Raw genomic sequence first — 7101 nt, forward strand, 5'->3', positions numbered from 1 at the left:
TAAAAATTCCATCGTTGTTTGGGGTCACATGAATTGTTGCAAATGAACTCTAAGTAGCCGAACATCCAGAGGACCAGTCTATTCCGTACAAATAACAGCCCACACCGTTATGGAGGCACCACCAGCTTACACAGTGTCTTGTTGACTACTAAAAGGCGTTGCTTCGTTGGGTCTGCGCCACACTCGAACCCTACCATCAGCTCTTACCAACTGAAATCGGGACTCATCGAACCAGGCCACGGTTTTTCAGTTGTCTAGAGCCTAACCAATATGGTCACGAGCCCAAGTGAGGCGTTGGAGACGACGTCGTGCTATTAGCAAAGCTACTCCCGTTGGTCGCCTGCTACCAGAGTCCATTAGCGCCAGATTACGCCGCACTGTCCTAACGGATCCGTTCGTCATACATCCCACGTTGATTTCTGTGGTTGTTTCAAGCGGTGTTGCGTGTCTGTTAGCACTAACAACTCTACACTGTATCTGCTGCTCTTGGTCGTTAAGTGAAAGCCGTCGGCCAGTGTGTTGTCCTTGGTGAGAGGTAGTGCACGGATTTTGGTTTTCTCGAAACACACTTGACACTGTGGAGCGTGGATTACTGAAAACCCCAGCGATTTCCAACTAGCATTCTTCATTCAAACTCCGTTAACTACCGTCGTGAGGCATTAGTCACGTCTCAGACCTTTTCAAATAAATTGTCTGAGTACAAATGAGAGTCCCGCCAATGCACTGTCCTTTGATACCTTGCGTAAGCGATACTTCCGCCACGTGTGTATGTATGTACCGATATCACATGACTTTCGTCACCTCAGTGTAATTACCGCGTCTGTAATCATCAGAAGCCAACGGCCTCACCGCAGTGGTAACACCGGTTCCTGTCAGATCACCGAAGTTAAGCGCTTTCGGGCTGGGCTAGCACTTGGATGGGTGACCATCTGCTCTGTCCAGCGCTGTTGGCAAGCGGAGTGCACTCAGCCCTTGTGAGGCAAACTGAAGAGCTACTTGACTGAGAAGTAGCGGCTCCGGTCACGAAAACTGACAACGGCCGGGAGAGCGGTGTGCTGACCACATGCCCCTCCATATCCGCATCCAGTGACGCCTAATGACTGAGGATGACACGGGGGCACGTCGGTACCGTTGGGCCTTCATGCCCTGTTCGGACGGCGCTTAGTTTAGTTTAGTTTTAGTACTCAGTAGTACAGAGTCTGTTCTTTCAGACACATATGCATCTCCGAAGGACATTGTAATATGAAGATTCAGACACCGAATAAACACATACATTGTAACCGTCATTGATGTATACATGTCTCGACGGACTAAAATGATGATAAAATATTTGTCTCTCTCTGTGTGGCAATCACACAATGTGGAGCGTAAGAATTGTGAGCTCTGGGACACATCTGAATTTGGGCCAATCCCGTAGGTGTGCGCATATAGGCGATATTGTTAAGGCGACTGCTCGCAATAAGGGGAAATCTGGGTTCGAGTCCCGGTCCGACACAAATTTTCGTTTCTCACAAACCGTAAACAGTGGTAAACTCCATTGCAGACACTTCATAGACAATTGTGTATCGTTTTTGAAGGTAGTGCCCTGATAGTCGATACCAACAAGCTTATTTGTTCTGTAACGTAAGCAGTTTACAAACACAAGATTCACACGCGTTTCTCACTAAACGCGAGGTTCCATCGTAAATATGCAGTTCCGACCATTGGTTTCTCAAAATCCTTATTTTACGATGCTCTTACGACCGATGAACGTTGGTGCTAACAGTTTCCTACGCACTGAATGTGAAATACTAACTTAAACGTGTTTGTATTGGAACAGTGAGTAATACAGAGACAAACGAGGGACCTAAGCCAAATAAATAGTGGATGTTAATAAATCTAAGCCGGTCGCTGTGGCCGAGCGGTTGTAGGCGCTTCAGTCTGGAACCGCGCGACCGCTACGGTCGCTTATTCGAATCCTGCCTCGGGCATGGATGTGTGTGATGTCCTTAGGTTAGTTAGGTTTAATTAGTTCTAATTTCTAGGGGACCGATGACCTCCGATGTTAAGTCTCATAGTGATCAGAGCCATTTGAACCATACGAATAAATCTAACTTTGAGAAAGTAAATCGCGCGTGAATACTGCACCTGATCTTTTTGTGTTAGTTAAGACTCTGTGAACCGTGAATTTACTTTCAAAACTTTTTCTTAAGAATTTACTGTATTTACTAGCGATTCATCAAGAACATTAACACAGTTAATCACACTATGTGAGCGTGGAGGTAGTTGCCAGGGAGTCACTGATGAAATCAAAATGAAATTGCTTTTAACAAATGGGAATTTTATTCCTAAAAGCTTTTTTTTAAGAAACAGATTTAAAATTATAAGCAGAAAGCACCCTCTAAATATCAAGTTACAATTTATTCAGCGGCAGAAAGAAACAAGTTTTTGAGTGTATGAGCTTTTGGGCTGAGAACCTTGCCGCTCCCTTTTGACACGGCCGTAGTCACGAGCACTCACAACAACCTCTGAAAGACTACACAGGTGCAAATCTGCAACACACCAGATTACCTTAAAGTAAAAGTTTTAACAATTCACACAAGCACACAAACTATGCATCTCGTTGGAGGGCTGGAAATGGTACAAAAACTAAAGTTAAAAGATTAATTTGCCACCGAAGGTGCAATTTTATTTCAACTTCTAAGAAAAGTCTTACGGTGGAAGGGTGGCAACTTTGTATACTAAAATTACCATTTAAATAAAAGCCCATGAAATGCAATCTTACATAAAATTATACAAGGTTGGCCAAACATGCTCTGCCGCCTCTCAATATGATAGGCAAGATAAAGATATATTTCAGGAACTAGGCCGTTACACTTCAAGCAATAAATTCGTTAACACACCGAATCCGACAAACACGACAGAGGCAGCTATTAACGTATGGCAGATTGATAGGGAGATCACTGAACAACCCGAACCGCAGGTTGCTCTAACTCGCCCCTTCTCCGCAAGGGAAAAACGGATCACCCAAATTATAAACAACCATCTTCCCGCGGGTGAGCAAACGGAGAAGAATGGTGGGACGACCCCAAAGCAAAACGGCTGGTGACCTCACGAAAAAAAAAAAACAAGTAGAATTTAACAAGTAAATGAAACAACATATCACCAGTCACTTAACTTCTAATAAATTTCAATTTCTGGCGAAGACCTGACGCATCATCCCCAAAACGCCCTCCCGAACCGTCCGCTGCCAGCCGCTTCAACGGACGCAGGAAGGCGCGCCGATCTCCCGTCTCACGGCGTCGCTGCTCGCACCGGCCAGACCGATGTCGTGGGTGGACTCCAGTTGCTCTCGTATCGGCCGCGAAGCCACTACCCCTCGCTATACGGCGCGGCCCACTGGACTCACGTGGCGACCTCACGTGCACCGACGCTGAAGGCGGACAAGTCATCTCGTGTCTCAGAGCGCGACCGACCAACCGATCGATCCAACCGCCAATGACCATTGCCTGAGCAACTCGAGCAGACTGGTGGCCTAACGCGCAGACGCAGATTCAGGAACTAAGCCCCGACTGGGCGACCACTCGCTGAGTTCTCTTAGTGGCGGAGTGGAAAGCGTCTCATTTATCCGGCTTTAAAGATTGATCCGAACGAAAGACATACTAACATTCCGGACGACAGACAGACACTAACTGCCCCACAAATTCGGACGAGAGACAGACCCCAGACTGACTCCAGACTGGCCAACTGGCGAGCTCATAGCGCCCCTTAAATGCACGTGAACAGGCAACCTTTCCCCTTTCCCACCAGAGGGAGACACCAAAGCTGCGACTGTCACAGCGGCGCCACCGCCAGAAACGGAGGGCAACTGCTTTAGATAATGCGCTGCGGCGGGCTCTTCAAAACAGCAATTCTTACCACGGCTCACTCTGTGTACCTGATAGACAAGACGTCACAAAACATCTTCTACTAGTAGGCGTGATGGTTTCAAATTACATAATTTAGATCTTGGTAGTAGTATAGGTTATAGTTTGTACAAAGATGAGAAATTTTATTATATTGAAAACAGCAAATATGTTATTTAGCTTAGCACACAGAGGTAGAGACTATGTAAAGATCCAAAACGTAAAGTCGTTAACATATGGCTACGAAATGTCAGTGACTTTGTATTTTCCAAAAACTCGTAAAAGAAACATTCTTTAAAATCACAAGAAATTCATTATGCCACGTGATTGTCAGTTTACAGAAGAGAATAAATTGAAACTCAAAGTAGTTTTATTAACTTGGGATCTCATGAGAGGGTACGGGAGTGATTACTTGAATGAGAGAAGGGAAATGCTTGGTGTACTTTGTGATGTATACACTAAATTGCGAACGAAGTGAAAGACAAACACCAATATCAGCGATTGCCCTTCAGCTGCACGCAGCTGGTTACAATCTGCAACCACTGTGAGAATTACCATGCGTTTTCAGTATAGGAGCCTGGTACTACTTTCCAAGCCTCTTCAGAAAAATTTAGCAAATTTGTTCTCGACTCCAGTCAGTTCTGAAATACCGTTAAACTGTCATCCAATAAACAGCCCATTCACGAGGCAAAACATCTTTGTGTACGAACTGTGTGGAAGTCCATCGTGAGAAACATTTTTCGAGACCAATTTCATCAGAATAGATGAAAGACTTAATTTAGAGTAACTCTGAATCTTGGTGCTAAATAAAGCAAACAGCGCCAACTCTTGTGCAGTACAGGCTCTATAAAACACGCTGCTGCGACTCTGGCACCATTGGCGACGGTCAGATGACCTTACCACCTGAATATAGCATGTTACCAATGAACTGGTTTTTTGCTCTTACTTTATTTCGCAAATAAGCTGAAGATGTCCCCACTATCAGGCATAGAGACATGAAATCCATGTAACTGACTGAAAAGGTAGTGATGTTATGTTATGTAATGTTAACTGGGGACCTAGAAACGACGAAGAGGCTCCGTCCCCGCCGCAGCCTCAGTGGTCCACAACCCCACGACGACTACCGTAGTCCACTTCACCCCTCCGCCGCCCCATACCGAACCCAAGGTTATTGTGCGGTTCGGCCCCCGGTGGACCACCCCAGGGAACGACTCACACCAGACGAGTTTAACCTCTTTGTTTTGCGTGGTAGAGTAATGGTGGTGTACGTGTACGTGGAGAACTTGTTTGCGCAGCAATCGCCGACATAGTGTAGCTGAGGCGGAATACCGCATTCGCCGAGGCAGATGGAAAACCGCCTAAAAACCATCCACAGACCGGCCGGCTCACCGGACCTCGACACAAATCCACCGGGCGGATTCGTGCCGCGGACCGGCGCTCCTTCCCCCCGGAAAAAGGTAGTGATACTGATATTAAAGTTCTTAAACACATATTGAATTCCTCCCTCGATAGTTATGTATATCCAGCTAAGAAAAAAATAAAGCTTAAAAGACAAATAACCTAAATCACGTTGAATACTGTAACACACGCGGGGTCGTATGTTACATTGACTGGTAACAGATCACGTGGCTAAGCGACTACCACAGCAGGGACGGGTGGATGGCCGCTTGGTGGAATAGAGTTCTGTTCGACGCCTGTGGGCATCAGTAAAGCACTTACTGTTCATAAAATACGAGGCCCCGTGCAGCCACACGCGGTATCATCCGCACTGTCCAAGGAAGCTACCGGCTTCGGAAGCGGGTGATCAGGGAGCGTAAAAGCACGGTGTAGACTGCACACAGGAAAGACACACACCATCAGAAGAATCTTCCCTCAGATCAGGACGAGATGGGCAGCAGAAGTCACCAATCATTGAATGTTACAGGGAGTGTGTGTGTGGGGGGTGGGGGTTGCGGGATTGCTTAAACGCTTTAGAGAAGGAAAGGACGGTATCGAGGATGGGCGGCCTTGGGATCAGCATGCAGTACTTCCAGACAACGAGGAAAGAGTGCGACGGATGCTTGTGGATAATAGTCGGCATAGACAGTATGATTCCTACGTTAATTGTTATGATTAGCACTTACAGTGTAGCTAAACACTCTTAGTGCTGTTTACGTAATGCTAACATCATCTGCATTAACCCAGGACTATAGAAACAGTCAGTCACATTAACGAGACCACCGCCTATAATCGATGACAACGTGCTGTAACTAGTCACAAACAGCTGGTGGTAGCAATAGCAGTGGAGAACATTTAAAGCGTGTCGGAAGATGCGGGAAACCGTGTAGACGTTTAGTAATGCAGAATCGGAACGATTTATCTCACGTTCAGAAGGACATGAACATTAGCTTTCGGGCCAAGGGTGAAAGTACTTCCAAAACGGCTAATTCTATAAACTGTGATTTCAGTATCGTGCAGCCGGCCGGTGTGGCCGAGCGGTTCTAGGCGCTTCAGTCTGGAAACGCATGACCGCTACGGTCGCAGGTACGAATCCTGCCTCGTGCATGGATGTGTGTGGTGTCCTTAGTTAGGTTTAAGTAGTTCTAAGTTCTAGGGGACTGATCACCTCAGAAGTTTAGTCCCATAGTGCTCAGAGCCTTTTTTAAGTATCGTACATGCAAAAGTGGTGCGATCCAAAATTGGCGAGGAACAAACTTTGTTGTACCACTGACCATAGATGACATGGGTGAAAGACAGCAGAGGAGATGTGCACCAGTAAATACGAGGGGCGTTTGAAAAGTCAGTGCAAAAATAAAAACTGCTTACCCGTTTGGTGTAAACCTTTTTTATTTTTCGACATAGTCTCCTTTTAGACTTATACACTTCGTGCAACGCTGTTTTAATTTGTTGATACCTTCCGAATAATAGGAACTGTCCAAGTCTGCAAAATAGCTATTAGTTGCTGCAATCACCTCATTTGAATAAAATTTTTGTTCCGCCAGCCAATTCTTCAAATGGGGGAACAAACAGTAGTCCCAGGGAGCCAAGTCTGGAGAATAGGGGGGGGGGGGGGATGTGAAACGAGTTGGAATCCTATTTCCATTAATTTTGCGACAACAACTGCTGAGATATGTACTGGTGCATTTTAGTGATGGAACAGGACTTTTTGCGGTCCAATCGCCGGTTTTCAAACGGTCCAGTAACGATAAGTAATATGCACCTGTAATAGTTTTACCCT

At 46.0% G+C, this 7101-nt stretch overlaps 1 pseudogene; it reads left to right on the plus strand.

The window, feature by feature from the left end:
* The first annotated feature begins 835 nt into the window (after nucleotides 1-835).
* LOC126196241 (5S ribosomal RNA) lies at nucleotides 836-953 on the plus strand (annotated as a pseudogene).
* Nucleotides 954-7101: the final 6148 nt, after the last annotated feature.

This window comes from Schistocerca nitens, chromosome 7 (assembly GCF_023898315.1).
Source record: "Schistocerca nitens isolate TAMUIC-IGC-003100 chromosome 7, iqSchNite1.1, whole genome shotgun sequence".
Taxonomy (NCBI): domain Eukaryota; kingdom Metazoa; phylum Arthropoda; class Insecta; order Orthoptera; family Acrididae; genus Schistocerca; species Schistocerca nitens.